Source organism: Megalobrama amblycephala, linkage group LG17 (genome assembly GCF_018812025.1).
Source record: "Megalobrama amblycephala isolate DHTTF-2021 linkage group LG17, ASM1881202v1, whole genome shotgun sequence".
Taxonomy (NCBI): Eukaryota; Metazoa; Chordata; class Actinopteri; order Cypriniformes; family Xenocyprididae; genus Megalobrama; species Megalobrama amblycephala.
This window is the reverse complement of record NC_063060.1, coordinates 48108701-48130526: the sequence shown is the minus strand read 5'-3', so window position 1 is coordinate 48130526 and position 21826 is coordinate 48108701. Positions and strand designations below refer to the sequence as shown.

The window sequence follows — 21826 nt, the reverse complement described above, 5'->3', positions numbered from 1 at the left end:
GAACATATAAGAGATCATTTAAAGTCAGCCAATCATAATGTTGATGTGTGTTTGTAGATGATCCAACTGTTATGTTTTTCTCTCTTCTAGACTTTCTGGCTGTAATCTCACTGCTCAGTGTTGTGAGAGTTTGTCATTAGCTCTTCAATCCCTAAACTGTATCCTAAGAGAGTTGGACCTGAGTAACAATGACCTACAGGATTTAGGAGTGAAGCTGCTCTCAGATGGACTGAAGAATCCAAACTGTCAGCTGCGAATACTGAGGTATGATTTTTCAAATGCAGTTTAATTGGTTTTGTTGAAATAAAAGGAAAGAATAGGAAAGAATGTGAAAAAACAAAGCAATGTCAAATAAATGTATTTATATGTGTACGTTCTTTCCAAGCTGCTTTACTGACAATTGTGCCTTGATTTCTTAAAGGGTTAGTTCACCCAAAAAGGAAAATTCTGTCATTTATTACTTACCCTCATGCCGTTCCACACCCGTAAGACCTTCGTTAATCTTAGGAACACAAATTAAGATATTTTAGTTGAAATCCGATGGCTCAGTGTGGCCTACATAGGGAGCAATGACATTTACTCTCTCAAGATCCATAAAGGTACAAAAAACATATTTAAATCAGTTCATCCGAGTACAGTGGTTCAATATTAATATTATAAAGCAACAAGAATATTTTTGGTGTGCCAAAAAAACTAAATAACGACTTACTTAGTGAGTTATTTTAGCCGATTTCAAAACACTGCTTCAGGAAGCTTCGGAGCGTTATGAATCAGTGTATCGAATCATGAATCGGATTGCGTGTCAAACTGCCAACGGCTGAAATCTCGTGACTTTGGCGCTTCGAACAGCAGATTCGATACTCTGATTCATTGTGCTCTGATGCTTCCTGCATTGTTTTGAAATCAGCCATCACTTTATAAGTAGTTATTTTGTTTTGTTTTTTTGGCGCACCAAAAATGTTCTTGTTGCTTTATAATATTAACTCTCTGGAGTCGGGAAACGCGCCGGCACGTTTTGCAGGATTTTTTTTGTTTACATTTCAGCAAAACAGACTAAAATACATTTTTTGTCATAGAGACATAAGTAATATATCAATTGAAACTATAGAATATCTTCTTTTATTTGTGTACACTCAGAGTAAAAACAAAATGTTGTGCTTTTTGCAAAATAAAGAAAACTAACATGATGCATGATCAGTCTTCTCCCCCTGAACAAAGTCCAATCTGATAGTTTTCGGAAAATGAACTGTAACTTAGTGAACACTAATCACAAAAAAATTAGACTTATGTCTCAAGAAACGTCAGGTTTTAAATCGTGTAAGTTAAATCGAAAACAAAAATTCTGTTTATGTAATCTGTATGAAAAGAGAGCCATGTCAGAGGTCTGTGATTCAGCTCATTATCCGCTAATGCGGCCACGCCCATGAAGCCAGCGCTATTCAGACGCAAATTCTGAGGCAATACATGTATACATCGTCTCAATTGTGTATTTTTCGTCTTGAAAAGTGTTTATCTGGATGTTATAGCGATCTCTGGCCTCTGTTAGTTCCTGGAATGTCACATGACCTGTTCTTCTTTAGATGAATTTGTGGACTAAATGTGCACAGAGCGCCCTCCAGTATCCAGCTCTCATAGTGATGACAATGAATATTAAATAAATATTACTCCTCTGTATAGAAAATTGACAAACATATGAGAATCCATCAATATTTCTCCAAAATGTGCATGCTTTTAAGCTAAAAGCCTATATGAAATGCCACAGAGGTAACATAATTGTTCAGACACTTTGCATTACAGAAATACATTAAATTTTAAAGTATATAATAGAATACCATTATTTTATATTGTAATAATATTTTACAGTATTACTGTTTTTTCTGTATGTTTGATATACACCATGATGTACGGTGGCTGAGAGAGCTCAACGCGCTGCAAATGAAGAAAACGCATGCAAATAGAAAAAACACCAGCAAATAAAGAAAACATCTTTATCAGTTTGACAACACATGCGCTGCAAAAGTCCACAACACTTACAAATAGTGAAACGCGCTGCAAAAGTCCACAACATTTAAAAATAGACAAACACGCTGCAAAAGTCCACAACACTTACAAATAGACAAACGCATAACCGACAAACCGTGTCAGTTATGCGTGATGCACTATAAATTATTGCGGGGCAAATTAAATTATTAATTTAATTCTAAAAGTAGCCTCATCATCATCATCCTCATCATCATTCAGATCATCGCAGAAGGGCTTGAGATCACTGGGCCTGGTATGTGCTATTTGCAGTGCGTTTGTCTATTTGTAAGTGTTGTGGACTTTTGCAGCGCGTTTGTCTATTTGTAAGTGTTGTGGACTTTTGCAGCGCGTTTGTCTATTTGTAAGTGTTGTGGACTTGTGCAGCGCGTTTGTCTATTTGTAAGTGTTGTGGACTTGTGCAGCGCGTTTGTCTATTTGTAAGTGTTGTGGACTATTGCAGCGCATGTGTTGTCAAACTGATGAATATGTTTTCTTTATTTCCTGGTGTTTTTTCTATTTGCATGTGTTTTCTTCATTTGCAGCGTGTTGAGGTCTCTCGGCCACCGTAATGATGAGCTTGATACATGATCACAGAGGGTTTTTTCACAGCCTACCTGACTGAAAGAGCTCATTAATATGCAGGTCATTAGAGGTCTTTTATGCTGATCTTTTGTCTTCTCAGGTGTGAATTACCTCATTATTCATGATGATTCACACCTCCACGCATACTGTGTTTCGTGACAAAAAGTGTCTTACAAAAACTATATCAATATATTGTTTTATATGAACAATTAGGCAGGATAATTTTTACATAATTTTGAAGCAAAAACTCTACTTTACAACCTCCAATACCCAGAAGTCATGTGAACACAGATTTAATATAATTTTTTGGCCTTCTTTCAGTGACTTAAGTTTTTTGTTTTTTCAATAACCACGCATAGACATTATTCCTTCAAAAACACAAACATGTACATACATGTTCCTCACATATTATGGTAGCCTAGTTTGTGCTGAATACAGTGTAATGGCACTTTTTCCATTTATATGTTTATGAACAACTGAAAAAAGTACAAATGTCAGGGCATGTCAAAACTTCTCCAGGCCCCAAATCAGCCTCAGACTCCAGACTCTCATTTTGATGGACAGTAAAAAATCTGTCATAATCAATTATTACCAGTCATTTTAATTTTTATATTATAATAAGACATTTAATAGCTTCTGATTTTGTCCACATTTTCATTTTTATTCATGAACTTACAGTATAAGTTAATAGGCCTAGGCTATGCATTTATTTATATTATGAAAAGAAAGTTGAACAAAGACTGTGTCACTTCTCAGTTTTCATCTTGAACAGCTTGATCATCCTTTCCTCTTTGCAGAACAAAATACATGAAAATATGTTGAATGACACAGTAGCTTACCGAAATCATCAGTTTAGTCAGTGTTGCAAACAATTTCACTTAACATTATGTTAACTTATACCTCAGAATTCGTTGACCATAAACTTGATAGTCAGCAGGAAAAATAACAAAACGAACCATTTAAAACAAAACGAACTGGATTAGAAACTGAATTATGTAAGTATGTATGTAAGTATCATAACTTAATTATTATAAAATATATATAATATATATGCCGATAGGGATGTGCGGTATACCGGTACTGGAAAAACACCAATATTTATTATATTTCAAATGGTTCAAAGAGTTGAGAGATCGACAGGTAAGTCCATCATTCAACTGATTTAATTTAGACTTTTATTCACAACACTGATCAGCACACGCACATACATAAAGAGCTTATCAAACAGTAAACACGAAAGCTCAAACGTGCGTGAGTGACATGCTAGAACCAACGAAGTTTAGTTCTTATACTTGCACTTGTTGCAAACAATCATATTTTGATTGAATTTGAATGAATAAAGAGATTAGTAATATTAATTTTAGCAGGGGCGATTCTAGGATTTTGATTTTAGGGGGGCTCAGCCCCCAATAAGGGTATGATTAAAAAAATATTATTTGACTGACTGTTGCTCATTTGCAGACCTACTCCCGCACGACAAGAAAAAATGTCGTATATCCATCTACAATGAAATATAAATTATTTTAGTTTTTTAGCTTTTTAGCCTTTATAATCAACAATACGGTTGGATATTCATAAAGTCACCCCATGAAAATTGATGTCATTTTAAGTATTTTAACTAACCAGCTAATATTCATTAAGAATATAGACAAACCATGTATTAATGTAATTGTCTATTGGCAATATGATTAATCTGTTCTATATTTATTTCTATTTATTAAAAATAACAACATGAATTATCAATTTTCCACTTCTATAAATCAAGTACAAATCTAGTATAAATAGTATAAATCAAGAAAATCAAAAATCCCTTTACTCTACGCTTACTCTAATTTATGTATCATGACACTCCTCCTGATTCATTATTACTTAATACAAAACTATATTTAATAATACAAAACAAAATAACTCCACATTCTCTCTCTCTGGGCCATCTAGTGCTTTCAGACAATGATGTGTGTCATTTCTGTGCATGGCTGCATAATGTAATGTCAAAATACATTATAATATGTCTGTAATTGTAAAAAGTAAATTAAAATAAATCATGATCGTTTTCTGAATCTAAAGTATGTTTTCATGGGTGTTAATCACTTCATTTTTGTAGGAATAAAAAACAACTATCACACAAGGGCTGAAGGTGAACGCAGCGAAACGTATTGGTATTGGATGAGAAACCAAGCCGTCCCGTGTGCTCCCAGTGCTCCAGTAACATTACATTATGTAAACTGCAATGCATTTATGACAAAGAACTGCACCGATGCAGATGTAATATCATAGCATTAGCAATCTATCAATAAATGCACGCACACACGACACACACCTTGTGCTCTCTGATGTTCGCTCTGCTCGGTGCCCCTGCAGATTGAAAAATGCGCTAAATCCAAGCAGACTCAGATAAGGGGAGGAGCCGAAACTTGACGCAGCTTGCCGCCGTTTCAAATGAGTTTTTTTAAAGGGGACTGAAGCGATCAAAAATTTATTAATCAAATATTTTTTTAGGGGGGCTGGGCAGAAGTTTAGGGGGGCTGAAGCCCCCCTAAAAAGGGCCTAGTGACGCCCCTGAATTTTAGTATTAATGATAGTAATATGAAGGGCATATTACTGCCGCTGCGGCGACACCTAGAGGAAGCAGCCGAGAAAGAACCAGAGAGAGAGATAGTATGTGTCAGCCTGACTATTTCCCTACATTTATGACATGTAAATCCCTCGTCTCTGACAGAGAGAGCTACACTGAACATGTGACAAACTGAGCACAAAATAAGAGAGGGAGAGGATGACATGACTCACTGTGTTTGTAGACTGATCCGAGTTACCACAGCTGTTTGATGAACGCGTTAAAAAAGGAGCACGCGAGACTGATAACAAGTTAACCAGCGAGATCCAAACGTGTTGTAACAGCGATTTAGATTCAAAGATTACAAGCTAGCGACGTCAGATTAATGTGGTAGGCAATAATAATATGAGCAAAAATTAATAAAAGTAAGAGAAAACAAAGCTATACGGAGACGCAAACACCAGCTGTTTGATGAACGCATTGAAAGAGGAGCGCGCAAGACTGATAACAAGTTAACAAGCGAGATGCAAACGCGTTGTAACAGCGATTTAGATTCAAAGATTACAAGCTAGCAACGTCAGATTAATGTGGTAGGCAATAATAGTAATATAAACAACAATGAACAAAAGTAAGAGATTCAATAAAAGTAAGAGAAAACAAAGCTATACGGAGATGCAAACACCAGCAGCAAGGCAGAGGCAGCAAGGCAGACAGGAGCAATCGAGCAATCAGTTACTTCAAGAAACCCACTTGTCACAATCTGAACATGATAAACTTAAGAAATGGAGATTTAAGCAATTCTCATCTTCATGCTCTCAATGTTCTAAAAGAGGGGTGGTAACATTAATATCTAATAAGCTACATTTTGAGTGTATACAAGAAGAGACACCTCTTGGAGGCTGAATACAAGTATTTTACATCCTATGAGGGAACAAATTAGAGAGGATATAAAAAATTATATGGATGAAAATGATAATGGGGAAGTTTCTCCTAGAATTCTGTGGGATGCGCTAAAATCGGTTTTAAGGGGGAAGATTATTGGATATAGCGCTAATTTGAAAAAGAAAAGGAATGAACATTTAAAGAGACTACAGGCTCAGTTGAAGGTGCTGGAAGATAGACACAAAATTACTTTGAATACAAACTTGAAAATAGAAATGAATAAAAAAAAAGAATGAAATTAATCAAATTCTGTCAAGTGAAATAAAGAAAAAAATTACATTTACTACGAGTTACTACGAAGCTGGAGGCAAAGCATCTAGACTATTGGCTTATAAATTAAAGAAACAAGAATTAGAAAATACCATTCACAAAATAAGAGACCCCCAAACAAATAATATAGTTTGTAAATTGGACACTATCCAACAGGCCTTTTTGTTATTTTACAGCCAATTGTACGCTCAACACAAAGTGGATGAAAAATGTATGTCAGATTTTCTCGATAAAACAATTTTGCCCAAAGTAAGTGAAGACCAGAACAATTTTTTTGACCTCAGAAATAACAGAATTGGAAATTAAAAAAGCGATTTCGAACTCTAAATCTAATAAAGCACCAGGGCCAGACGGCTTCCCCTCGGAATGGTATAAGGAGATGAAAGATCTCTTGATTCCGATTTTGAAAACCTCTTTTAATTACAGTATGTCTTGACAACTGTAATAATACCTCCCTCATGGAATAAAGCATCTATTTCCGTGTTAGCTAAAGATGGAAGGGATAGTTTGGAGTGTGGAAGCTATCGCCCTATTAGTGTGCTTAATCAAGATTATAAAATATTTACACATATTATTTCTAAAAAGACTTGAAAATATTCTTCCTCAGATAGTAAGCTTAGATCAAACCGGTTTTATTAAACAGTGACAGACACAGGATAATATTCATCGAACATTGCATATAATTGATCATGTAGTTAAAAATCAAAGTAAGATGTTATTGATAAGCCTCAATGCAGAAAAGGCATTTGATCGGGTTAATTGGACATTCTTGTACAAAGTATTAGAAAAATTCGGATTCCACCAATCATTCATAGAAATAATTCAAGCCCTATATAAATCTCCAAAAGCGAGAATTAACCCTCAGGGGTCTGAGGATTTTTGGGGCCTGGAGAAGTTTTGACATGCCCTGACATTTGTGCTTTTTTCAGTTGTTCATAAACATATTAATGACAAAAGTGTCATTACACTGTATTCAGCACAAACTAGGCTACAATAATATGTGAGGAACATGTATGTACATGTTTGTGTTTTTGAAGGAATAATGTTTATGCGTGGTTATTGAAAAAACAAAAAACTTAAGTCACTGAAATAAGGCCAAAAAAATTATGTAAAAATTATGCTGACTACTCTTTCATTTATAACAATATATTGATTTAGTTTTTGTAAGACACTTTTTGCCAAGAAACACAGTATGCGAGGAGGCGTGAATCACCATGAATAATGGGTCATTCTCACCAGAGAAGACAAAAGAATCGCATAGTAATGACCTGAAATGACTTGCATATTAATGAGGTATTTCAGTCAGGTAGGCTGTGAAAAAAACCTTCTGTGATGTCTCAAGCTCATCATGGTATATGAAACATACAGAAAAATATTATTACAATATAAATAATGGTTTTATATTATACTTTAAAATATAATGTATTTCTGTGATGCAAAGAGTCTGAATATAGGCTTTTAGTTTAAAAGCATGCACATTTGGAGAAATATTGGATTCTCATATGTTTTATCAATTTTCTATACAGAGGAGTTATTTTTATTTAATATTCATTGTTATCTCTATGAGCGCTGGTGTTTGCAATTCATACTGCAGCCGGAGGGCGCTCTCTGTGCATTTTTAGTCCACAAATTTGTCTAAAGAAGAAGAGGCTATTCCATGAATGGTGTTTACAATTCATACTGCAGCCGGAGGGCGCTAAAGAAACAAAAACTCATCTAAAATTCATCAATAGAAGAAAAGAAAACCGGAACTAACTACATGTCTGCCAGAGGTCGCTAACCATGGCTTTTACATCCAGATAAACACTTTTCAAGACAATAAATACACGATTGAGACGATGTATGCATGTGTTGCCTCTGAATTTGCCTGTGAATAGCGCTGGCTCCGTGGGCGTGGCCGCATTAGTGGATAATGAGCTGAATCACGGACTTCTGACATGGCTCTCTTTTCATACAGATTACATAAACACAGAATGTTTGTTTTCAATTTGACTTACACGATTTAAAACCTGACATCTTAACGTTTTTTTAGACATAAGTGTAATTTTTTTGTCAGTAGTATTCACTAAGTTACAGCTCATTTTCTGAGAACTATCAGATTGGACTTTGTTCAGAGGGAGACGAGAGATCACGCATCATTTTAGTTTTCTTTATTTTACAAAAAGCACAACATTTTGTTTTTACTCTGAGTGTACACAAATAAAAGAAGATATTCAACAGATTAAAATGGTGTATAACTCTTAATTGTTTGTGTAACATTGACGGAGTATTTTGAGTCTCTTTCACACTGGTAAGAAAAAAAAGCGGTGGTATCGCCGGCGAGACCTCAGAGTGTTAAAGTCAATGGAGCTCTCTCTTTAAGCCAAGGAGTTATTCAGAACAGTAATATCACAGGAGTAAAGATGTTTGGTCAAGAACATAAAATCTCGCTCTTCGCAGATGACATTTTAATTTACCTGACAAATCCAGATTCTCTTTATTTAACCTATTATCTTATTTGGATTCATTTAGCGCCGTTTCTGGATACAAAATCAATATTCCTAAAACTCAGATACTTTGTTTTAATTACAAGCCCAATCAGATAGTATCCTCTAAATTTCAGTTAAAGGTGCCCTCGAATGAAAAATTGAATTTATCTTGGCATAGTTGAATAACAAGAGTTCAGTACATGGAAATGACATACATTGAGTCTCAAACTCCATTGTTTCCTCCTTCTTATATAAATCTCATTTGTTTAAAAGACCTCCGAAGAACAGGCAAATCTCAACATAACACCGACTGTTACGTAACAGTCGGGATCATTAATATGTACGCCCCCAATATTTGCCTCAAACTCATGCAGAATCAAACGTTAACATCCAAATAAATAATTTACTCACATAATTCGAAGCATGCATACAGCATGCATGACGAACATCTTGTAAAGATCCATTTGAGGGTTATATTAGCTGTGTGAACTTTGTAAATGTGCTGTAATATAGTCGAGAGCTGGTGTGGCAGGGAAGACGCGATTGGCAGGGGGCGGCGTCGAGTGTAAATCAGTGCATTGTTAATGATGCCCCAAAATAGGCAGTTAAAAAAATTAATTAAAAAAAAAACTATGGGGTATTTTGAGCTGAAACTTCACAGACACATTCAGGAGACACCTTAGACTTATATTACATCTTTTAAAAACATGTTCTAGGGCACCTTTAAATTGGGACTTGGATTATATAAAATATCTAGGGGTGAATATACCAAAACTTTATGATGTAGTGGAAGAGCCTGTGCAGATATTTTATTACTCCCACACAAAGCTCTCATAACATTTAGGACAACATTAGGCAAGATGTTAAATTAAGATTTTTAAAACATGATATACAGATATTTTTTTTCTAAATCCAAATAGAAAAATGTAGAAAATACAGAGATATATACCGCATATCGCCATTTAGCCAAAAAATACAGAGATATGACTTTTTGGCCATATCGCCCAGCCCTAGTTTCAGCACTATATGCTTGAACCCCTAATAATAATTAAAGTTGCAAGCAGCATTTATCAGTATTCAAGCATTTAAGGCTTTTAAGCACGTAAAAAGGTATTATATTTTATTTAGCAAGCATGTAAGCACTTAGATCATAGATGGAAAAGACCATTTACAGCCAATACAGGCAATTTAGTAAGGAAAAATATGGTTTTTAAAGATTTTTTGACAGTTATAGAGCCACCTATTGCCTGATCTCCACCACTTTTTTTTAGGTGTCCTCAGAGTGTGCCCATACATATTTGAGGCTTCCCTGGCTGTTTTCCAATAGGTCATTCTTGGGTGCTGAATCTCGGAGCAGTTCAAATACGTTACTGTCTGTGGTGAGCTCAGTCGAGATTCTGTCCATGTCCGTGGTTGTTGTGGCTCAGTGGTGTTATCATTGTCTTTGTGGGATGTGTCAACCGCGTGTCCATTCAGGTGTTGAAGTGAAGACTTGTATGTAGCTGTAGTCCTGTTCTTGATGTTTCTGATTATGGAGTCACTCACTATCAAAGTCACGTGCTTGGCTACGCTCTGAGCTGAGTGCCGCTGTCTGCTCGACCTTGAGCACCAGTTAGAATCAGTGTTAGCTGCTGGCTGATTTGATCTGTATCTGATCATGTTTGGGGATTCCTCACCCATTTTCATCCTGAATTGACTTGAGAGTAAAAAAAAATCCTGGCTCAAAGCTGCACTTAAAACTTAGTTATCAAGCATCTCAGTCGTAATTTAAGTGAAGTGTTGGACTAAATCTTATGTGTCAGTCTTAGAAATGATTCACAACACTTTGCTGTGCCACAAACAGGATTTTGGGTGATGACATAGGCATGGACCAATTACTGAATGGATTTACTTATTTAAGAATATTCTCAGATAAATTGACATTGAATGGTGAAATTCCTAAGAGGAGTTTATAAGAGAATACATTATGATATACACATTGGAAATAAAAAATAACCACCTTTTCCACCATGTCTTAATGGCACATTTAAAACTGGTGTGCTTTTAACTGACCTGCCTATATATTTTTATGATATTAAATTTCATGAATTCTCAGTACTTAAGACTAAAAGGGCACTTTGATAAACTTGATAAATATGGGCCCTATTCTCAAAATGTATAGGGGGTGGTAGGATATCAGTGTTTGCAATCCTTGTCATAGCCATATCTGGGGTAGGGTATGCTACTGTGGCAATATGTGATACTCATGACAATCTGATGTCTCAAGTGCCTTTGGGTCTCACTCCATGTTTATGCCATCAATTAGTGTGTCAATCAGTTATGGCTTGTTTCTGCGTAGGAGCACTAGATTCATGTTACTCACCGGCTGTATGCTGCGGGCATCCATGCTTTGTGTTCCGTCTGTTTTTTTTAGTCCCGCAAGTACTTTGTTTCAAGAACTGCAATCCTTTGTAGAAGTCTATGTGAAGTCTAGTTTGTGCAGCAAGTAGTCGCATCAATGAGAGACTAAAAATTCCCCTTTTTGTAGTAATATTCCAGTTACAAATATTTCTAGTTTTTACGTTGGTGCCCAGCTTTGTCATTTGAGCACTGTACTGATTTGCAGAAGTTCAAATTAGGAGATAGAATCTAAAATATAAATTATAGCACTTTATCTGTAAATGAATCAAAACACATTTAAGAACCTCATCAAATAAAATATCACAGTGAAACACAGAGAAATGCCGCCATTCATAGAAATATGAATGTGAACCACAGGAGGACTGCATGTAAGATTACATTTCTGAACTGTTTAATATTAAATTACTTCTGATATATTTGATTGAGTTACATTATTGCTGATGTTTGAAAATTCAGTATGTTTTGATGTAGTTATTAGAGAATTAAAGTTTTTGTTTGTTTGGTTGAGTGAGAGATACAAAGAGAACTCTTTTATTCATTCACACTATGAACGATATTGAGTGTTGATGTGTATTTTTGTAGATGATGGGCTGTTTTTATCTGTCTGTAGGTTGTCTGGCTGTATGGTGACAGAGGAAGGCTGTGGTTTTGTCTCTTTAGCTCTGGGTTCAAACTCCTCACACCTGAGAGAGCTGGATTTGAGCTTTAATCACCCAGGGGATTCAGGAGTCAAGATGCTCTGTGAAAAAATGGACCATCCAAGCTGCTCACTGAAGATACTCTAGTATAACAAACACCCATACTAACATACTGAAAGTGTGTGTGCATGATGCAGATCTACATTAATGTGTGTTTGTGTGTTTATAGTGTGGATCATGGAGGAGAGTTCATGATGACAGCAGGACCACGAAAGTGTATGTCTACACATGCTCACTCACATCACTTAGTATGATTTTTAAGCTGTTTTTCTAATTGGGACCAAAAATGTCCCAACAAGGACAAGTATTAGATATTGTTATTCTATAACATAGGGCAGGGGATCCCAAACTATTCTATTCCAGGACCCACTGAGACAAGTATAATTTATTACAAGACCCACCAAGTTATTCTTTAAGTGAAGTATGGGGTTAAGTGAAGTTCTGTTTACATAAAAAATCCATTGTGTCATTGAGTTCATGATCAGACAAACCATTGTATAATGCACATGTACATTTAATTTTAAGAATACATTATTGAATATGTGCACATACATGGCGCTGGTTAACATTTGGAGCATTAAATTAAATAAAATGTCCATAAAACTTGACACTCTCTCTCAAATTCAAATTCAAAATAGCTTTATTGGCATGGAGAAAGAAATCTTTACATTACCAAAGCATTAATAACACTGTACAATAAAAAAATAAATAAATAAAATTGTGACGGTATTTGGCCTTAAAAGATTAGGTTTGGGCGCCAGGGGTAAAAACCACCACAATTATTAAATTAAATTCATCATTAGAGACACCACATATAGGAATGACATTATCAGTTCTGTTATATGAATCAAGTAGAACAAGGAACCACAAGAAAGTTGATTTAAAAGTGTTCTATTCAAGTTCAATTCCAATCATATCACATTACAATTCAGTACATCATATTCAACTCAAAAAAGAAAAAATAGATCGGAAAAAAAGTAAATAAATAAATCACAACTATTAATTTCAAGCCCAGAAACATTTACCTTTTAATTACCTCACAACAATAAATGAGTGACAAATAAATCAACAAATAATTAAATAATCCAGATAATTAAATGCAATGCAATAAATCTTATGCAGGAACAAAAATGAATCAAAACACAATATGGCAGCCACATAAGAGAAACGCAGGCATAAGAAAAAATAAAAAAATCATCTGGATCCAAAGTTCAACAAAAAAAGAAAAGAATATTAATTGCTTACCATGTCACTCATTGAACTACTGGGCTTGAAACACAATTCATTACATCACACACAATATTTACAAAATAATTTGGCAACTCGAGCGCCTAAATAAACCCCAAAAGGAAAAAAAAAAACCACCTACACAAAAAAAACCTTCCTCAAAATATACTAACGTTACATATAATGCCCTGAATTAGCGTCTAAACCACAACATAACCGGAATAGAAAAAGCTCTCTCTCAAACGCTCCATTTACACGCAAATCGGCAAATCGCTCTCATCACATCTTCCTAATGCTTTACAAAATTCAATGAGGGGAACATTTTCCTCTCAATATGAATCGTAAGCATTAAAAGCAGAAAAAGACCGCAGCATTAAATGTAGCATTAACACATAAACGCAACGCGGCCCAACAACAACAATACTCACAAGCCATCCGATAGCGTGACCATGACTGGGAGTAACCCGCGCCTGACAACAAAGGCTAGAGAGAGAGAGAGAGAGAGATGCAATCACATGTCCTTAAATAACTTCCTACCTGGTTCCCCGTATATACGCTCAACAGCGCCACCCCCAGTACGGAATAGGAAAAACAAATCATTGACAACTGTCACAAAATAATAATAATGAAGGGGAAAAAAAATCTAGCAATAAAATAGCAATAATAAAAAAAAAAATTGTAATAAAAATGTTTAATCTTATAATATTTATAGAAGTGTCTCTAGGCATTTAGTGAGTGTGTTGGTAGTTCTGTCCCGCTGGAGGCTCTTTCGTTGTGACAGGACCTCACATACCTGGCGGCCAGGTTTGAGCTTGCTGGGCTTTCTCCTAGCAGGTATGGGAGTTTGTCCACATTTGGTTTCTGATGGAAGTCTTTGTGGTGAGTTGTGAAATGGGGATAGAAAGTGTCCCTAATTTGTGCATATTTAGGGCAGGATGTTAGAAAGTGCAGTTCTGTTTCAACTTCATTATCTGTGCAGTGGGGACACAGCCGGTCTTCCTTTGGTAGCCAGATCTGTCTGTGTCTGCCGGTCTCTATGATGAGATTGTGTTCACTGAGTCTGTACATGCTTAGGACTTTTCTCAGTTTAGGGTCACTCACTGTACTCAGGTGTCCTGCCATTTCATATTTTCTGTTTAGGGCCAAATAGCATTCCAATTTACTTTACAATAAGAAAAATACCTAAAACATTGTTGCGACTGTTCAATGTTTTAGGTATTTTTCTTTTTGTGTTTTAATTATTTGGTTTGGTCTGGCTAAGTTTTTATTTTCAGACATGTTGTGGTTTGTGTAGTCAACTCTAAGACCAATTGGCCGAGGGCGTTTCTTCCTGGTGTCAGCTCTTGGTAGTTCAGGGCTTTGTGATGGAGGGTCTGTTTATCACTGTTTTATGGGTGGGTATGGAATTTAATGGCCCTTTTTTGAATTGTGATTATAATCCTAATTCTGCTCTGCAGGCATTATTTGGGGTTTTGTGCTGTACTCGGAGCAAAACTTTGCATAGTTCGGTCTGGCTGCCGCTATGCAGCAGTTTCTTCCCCGCCATACCCAAGTCCCTTCGGCTGATCTTCATCAGTTGAATCAAATAGCATTTTGAACTTGAGCCTCGCTACTGACAATCAAACATATCGTGTCACAAATCAGATCCGAGAACTGGTTTGTGACGATAGATTTAAAAGACGCGTACTTCCATGTATCTATCCTCCCACAACACAGGAAGTTCCTAAAGTTTGCTTTCGGGGGCGAAGCATTCCAGTAGCCCCAGTAGGCATTTTATTTCCCAAAAACACTAAAGCACTGCTAAATGTAGCTCCACTGTGATTTTTCTTTTCTTTGACTTTTTTGTCTGGTACTCTTTTCTCAGTATGGTGCAGAACTGTTGGGTGTTTTTGCTGGCAGATTTCACAAATCATGCGTTTCTGACATTGTACACTCATATGTCCCTTAGCAAGACATCCAAAACAAAGTCCTTTGGCCTTGAAAAATGTCCCTTTCTTTATTAGGTGCTGCTTCATTTTTTCACATACTTGCATGGTATGATCACATTACAAAACAAACAAGGATTTTCAAAGGCACTCTTGCTCCTATTCCTTTCTTTTGTTGCATCACAAGACTGCCCAATGTTTGCCACTGTAGTAAGAAAATTACTTCCTCTTCCTTGTAGTTTAATTTGCTTTGAATCCTTAATTTTGGCTTTTCCAGCTACCTTTATTGATGTGTCTAGAATGTCACCAAACACTGGATCTATATCTATCTGTGCTTGTTTTTCAATGATCTGCACTATATCCAGGAATTTGGCTCTTTGTTTGGTTTTGTCTTGAATTTCATATGCAACTGACCTCTATCGGTCATGCAGTTTGAATGGTAATTTGGTTATAATGGTTTTCATATTGAAGGCCGTTTCCAGTTCCACCACAGAACCAATGTTCTGCATTGTGTTGAAACATCCTCGAAGGAACAAAGCATAGGCATGCAAAGCCTTGCCATCTTCAGTTCTAATGACTGACCAATTTAAGGCCTTTTCCATCAATGCATTACTGATCTTAATTGCATCTCCAAAAAATTGTTGTAGTAACCTCTTAGCCTCCTTGTAACCCTGCTCTGGGTTCATATGAATGCAACTCTGTACCAACTCTCTTGGCTGTCCACCAGTGTACTGCTCCAAAAAATATAACCGATCTAGACTATTATCAGTCTTTCCTTCAATGGAATGTTCAAAAGCTCGTATAAATAATTCAAACTGAAGAGGATCGCCATAAAACACTGGTATTTCTCTAGATGGTAGCAATGAGAATTGATGCGTCTTGACAAGTAGTTTGGTGATATCAGCTTGTCTGCGTATTACATCTTCAAAACATAAGTTAGAACCATCTTTGGTAGCAACATCCTTTTGGCTACCTGGCACAAGACTATGGGGTGTTACTTGTCCAGAATCTTGGTCTGCAGGGTGTACAAGCACAGAATGACTCGGACTGAAGGGTTCAAAGGGCTGAAGAGTTCTTGACTTTCTTCATACATTTTGCTCTTCATCATTATGCATCTCATATATTGATTTCCTTTGAGACTGAACTGTGACTTTTGATTTGCTTTGGGTTTCCTCATATTCATTCAATACTTTGAGTTTTGCAGCATTTGCAGCCATTTGAGCTTTCAGTTCCAGTTTTTCCTTTTTTGCTTTAAGATGAGCTTGTTGAATTTCCAAATCATATTTTTCTTCTAATCTAGCAGCTTTAGCCATTAGAGCTGCACGCTCAGCCTCTGCTTGGACACGTACAGAAGACACATGTGAACGTTTACTTGATGTGTTTGTCATGAGGATGTATGCTTGCTTCTAGTGCTTCAGTTGTAACTTCCTCAGAATCAGAAGTTGCTGCATGTTTGAACCATTTCTTCATTTCCTTCAAAAAATTAGATTCATACCAATATTTATGACCTTCCCTTTCAGATACAGGTAATGACCTTTGTACAGACACCTGCGCTTCCATAAAATCAGCCAAGTGCTTTTCAAATGCTTCCACATGACTTTAAACAACAACCACATCTTCACCAGCATTTATCAATGCCACAACCTCATTCTTTTTCCGTGTAAGCACACCAAGTCTTGCTCTTCGTGACCCAATCAATTTGTACAATGACTCTTCAGAAACCCCTTCAGGTAATTCCTCATCTTTTGCAATCTCCATATTCACATCCATCTTGAAGCACAACGGCGGTGCTTTCAAACACAAAATTAAGCAAGCTTAGGCCTGATGTTTCAGAAGAACTCCATTCTACTCACAGACATGCTGGTCAAGTGCTGGTTGTTTGCTCCATCCAAATCCCAGCTCAGAGAAGCTTTCGACTTGAATGTAGGGGCTTTTTGTCCACAATTAATTCAAAATTAAAGCCACCCATCTTGTGTAAAGGTTGAGGGATTCTTTGACGCACATACTCCAAGAAAAGACCTCCATTCCAACGTAAATGCTAAAGTGTTTACTTTCAGAAGAAAGTAATAAAAAGGTTAATGTTGGTCAAACAATGTTTGTGGTCGAAAGCTGTGTGCTCTCTCCACCTTCACACCTTCACACCTTCACCTGATTCCAATCTGACCTCTTCCTTATACAATCAAAATAAAAGTCATCTTTCAAAATAAAAGTCATCTTTAAATTCATCAAAAACATAAATCATAGTTAAGTCAACAATTAAGTTAATACATCTTAAACATTCAAACATTCAAACTTAAATGGCTCCAACAAAAACACTTAGGGAAGCAGGATGAGGAGGTGACAGAAAGATGCTGTATAGGAAATCTAATAATGTCACTGATTAAACCCACTGCCTATTAATCAATAAAATAATCATATTGCTGAGTGTTTTTGAAAGTGCTGTATTTTGTTTGGTTTAATAATTAAGATTACATTTGCAAATATGACTCTCACTCAGCATGTGAATGAGCATAACTTTCACACAGCCACTTCAAAACTGTTCACAAGTTTCTACAGGTTTGATTTTGGTTGTCATTTGTTGAAATAAATACAAAAAATACAGTGTGTCAGTGTCTGTCTGCTGAATGTGACCCTCAGATTCTCCTCTGTGGCCAAATGGGAAAATGAATATTTACATAGACAAGAATAAATAATAGAGTTACATTTACACCCTTCCAACAAAGAAATGGGTCAACTTGGGTCAATTTTTTTTATTTGGACATTTTCTACCATATGAGGGCTGAAGCAACAGCACATGATACTGTTTTTCACAGTAACCAGATCAACATTCTGAACGCAGTTCAACAAAACTTGAGTAAAAACACCAATTGATCATGCAATGGCATAAAATAGCTTCTCTTCCCTGCAAATGATACCATAAAGAATGTGAATATTTAGTCAAAAACAAAAAAGGAAAGCAGGTATCCATATTAATTTCAATATCAGCAGACACAAAACTTTACTAAAGGTGACAACTTTTAAAGTAAAAAAATTGTGTTGTTGTAAAAGTTGTAGTTAATAGTAAATGTATTCCTCATCAATGTTTCTCTCTTCTTGTTCAGACGCCTGTGATCTCACACTGGATCCAAACACAGCAAACCCTCGTCTCATTCTGTCTGATGAGAACAGGAAGGTGACACGTTTGAAAGAGAAGCAACTGTATCCTGATCATCCAGAGAGATTTGATGAGGTTCCTCAGGGTTCTGTGTGGAGAGAGTTTGACTGGACGCTGTTACTGGGAGGCTGAATGGAGTAGAAACAGTGCTCATATATCTGTGACATATAAAGGAATCAGCAGGAAAGGAGGGAGAGACTGTGTGTTTGGATGGAATGAAAAATCCTGGAGTCTGTTCTGCTCTAATGCCGGATTCGCTGTCTGTCACAACAAGAACGACACTGATATACCTGTCGTCTGTTCAACCTCTAAGAGAGCAGGAGTGTATGTGGACGTGTCGGCTGGCACACTGTCCTTCTACAGCGTCTCTGACACACACACACACTCACACACTTACACACCTTTAACACCACATTCACTGAACCCCTCTATGCTGGATTTAAGCTTTATGATTCTGATTCCTCAGTGTCTCTGTGTCAGATTAAATAACACACTTTCAACACTCGTTTCCAAGTCAAAAATAATGTGATAAAAACTATTCCAGTGGGTTAATAAAGGCTTTCTTTTTGGATATTTTTTTAAATTCTCTTCCTCTCCTCTAAATCATGGCTTGAATAAAATCTGTGTAAAATGTATCATATTCCATTTAATAGAAATGATGTCTAAAACGGTACTCTCTGCCCAATCCGGCAATTCCAGAGACACTTATTTTATGATTGGTGTGGAGAAAAGCCACCTTTTGAAACAGGACAATATCTGATTGACCAAAACTCCTCTCAGAGGTGGTACAAACACCTAAGTTTAAATGGTGAACTAGTCAGCAGTGACCAGAGTAAGCAGAACAAAAGGTAACCATGGAGTAAGACAAGACCAAATTGACAAAGGACAGACTTCATTCAAGCCATCCAACTTTCACTTTTCGTTTCTTTTACTTAATTTTCTTTTCTGTGAGAGTCTCGTGTTCTAAGTTTTGCTGCCGTTACGGCTTGTGCCTTGTGTGTGTTGTGTGACGTCATGACTCTACTTTTCATCCTGAGAGTCTGATTGTAGGTCCGCCATTGTGCACCTGCTTCTAGTTGCGTGTGCTTATATGGAGGACGCTGAAGGAGTCTGGGGCGAGGAGACACACCAGCAAACAAGCTTTTCCCTTGTTTCTTTATTTAAGTTGATTTGTTTGTCTTGGTTAAGTCAGGTATTTATTTATATATTATTCTTAAATTGGGGTAATTGTTGGTTATATTTGGGCATTGATTTGTTTGTTTTTCCTTATGATAGGTTACGTGTTCCCGATTTCTTGTTGCTTGTTGAATAAATATTTAACGCTGTATTGGGTTTCATGTGTCCTTCTTTGTGTTACGTTTCCCCTTTTCTACCTTTAAAGTAGGGGTTCGTAACAGCCGCAAAGTTCAACCAACGAATTTTGCCGCTTCAACTTTAACACCAGCCATGACAAAGAGACTTCCTTTCATTTTGCCAGCAAGTTCAAACATGATTGGTTTTTACCTAACCACCATCCGGACTTGAAAAGACAAATCATCGACTTGAAAAACACTTCTCTCCATGCCGATGAGGAGATTCACATTTAAAGTTGACACAAGCAAGAGCACCTCCAAATTCTAAAGCTGAACTGGTGCATCAATGGCAGTGCCCATAGAGTAATGAACACAATATTATTGTTTTATTGACGTATATGCAGTTTCTAATATCCTAATATACACTTCATTCAGACAGGATTGTTCTTTTCTACAGGCCAAAGGTCTTTATATTAAAGGGATAGATCACACAAAAAATGAAAACTTGTCCTCAAGTCATTCCAAACAAAAGACTTACATTCATCTTCACAACACTAATAAACATATTTTTAATATTATTTCATCATTTTTATTCATCCAGGTCTAGGTCAGGGGTGGGGAACATTGATCCTGGAGTGCCATTGTCCTGCAATTGACTTTAGCTCCAACCCTGAAAAAACACTCACCTGGCCTTTAAGCCTGTGTCTCAATGTGCATACTATCCATCCTAAATAGTATGTGACACTAGTAATATTCAATACTATTTAGGGCGGATAGGGTGGATAGTATGCACATTGGGATGCAGGGTTAGTAATCCTGTAGACCTTGATTGGCTTCAGGTGTGTTTAATTAGGGTTGGAGCTAAATGGCCTGAAGAACTATCCCTTTACAGTTTTTTACGATTGCTTAAAGGGTTAGTTCACCCAAAAATTCTGTCATTTATTACTCACCCTCATGTCGTTCCACACCCGTAAGACCTTTGTTAATCTTCGCAACACAAATTAAGATATTTTTGATGAAATCCGATGGCTCAGTGAGGCCTGCATAGCCAGCAATGACATTTCCTCTCTCAAGATCCATTAATGTACTAAAAACATATTTAAATCAGTTCATGTGAGTACAGTGGTTCAATATTAATGTCGAATCCATATTTGCACAGGCCCTGCATAAATTAGGTCAGGCCTTCTCCATGGCTTGAATGAGGCACATAGGGCTGAAGATTGTAAACCCTCCATGCCAAAAAAAAAATAAAAATCTCCTCAATGGGTTTAAGGATGGGACAGTATATCCATTTGGTCTTCTGTGATGATTTTGTGTAGTCTTTCTAAAATGTGAATATGTGGCCGTGTTGTAAAGGCCTAAGTTGGCATGCTGGTGGAGGACCCCATTCTGCGTGACTGCAACATATATTGTGATGTTAACACCAGGTTGTCCAGGGATACTCAAAATAGCTCTGTGGCCAATGATGTTTCTCCCTCTTCCTCTTAAGCCGCGCACACACTTAACGATTGTAAGGCCGATTATGAATGTAAATTGATACTTATGACTGATCGCGCTCAAACGCGTCCAGTCAGAGCCAGTTGCGTTCAGTCTGCGATTACAGTCGGTGTTCAAATTCCATGTGTAAGTATTTAAATCTGCTTCAGTCACAGGAAACAATCACTGTATGTTAAGCTCAGTCTTAGAATGTTTTAGCTAGTCGTTAAATGTGTGCCTGGCTTTACTGCAACAAAACTCACCTTTTTCCTTTTTATAGATTGTTGAGTTTACAGTTAAGCACCTAAGTGTCTTCACACCTGATGGCTGTGTTTGATCAATTGGTTTATAGGGGTGGTATTTTAGACAGCAGTGTCTTTAAATGGCAAAGAAGTGACATTATGTTAGATTTCTGTGTCTAATGTAGAGAAGTGTGTTTAGTGTTTTGCAAATCACTTTGCAAAAAGTGTGAGGCTGAGAATGTGCTCAGATCTGGGCTAAGGTTTTGCTCCTTGAGTGTAGAGTTTCAGTAACTGTATGTTATTTTTAATTTTAGTGTGTAAGCAATCGTAAAACACTAAAGGCAGTTGTCTCATCAATGTATTCTTTATTTAGTCAACTGTTATTGTTTCTGTTCCTCAGCAATCATTGACAAAGAACCAAGAATGGACACCAACCTCTTTGTTTCTCTTTGCATGGCTCACTCATGTTGTCATTCTCCATTTTGACAACCTTCTTTTCCATGTTTGCAATTGTATATACATAATATTTGTTGACCTGGACTTATTTCTTCACAGCACATCTGAGTGGTTGATT

The 21826-nt window shown here is 36.6% G+C and overlaps 1 pseudogene; it reads left to right on the top strand.

Annotated features, from left to right (window-relative positions):
- Positions 1 to 19567, top strand: part of LOC125250791 — a 79305-nt pseudogene extending 59738 nt beyond the window's left edge.
- The last annotated feature ends 2259 nt before the right edge of the window (positions 19568 to 21826 follow it).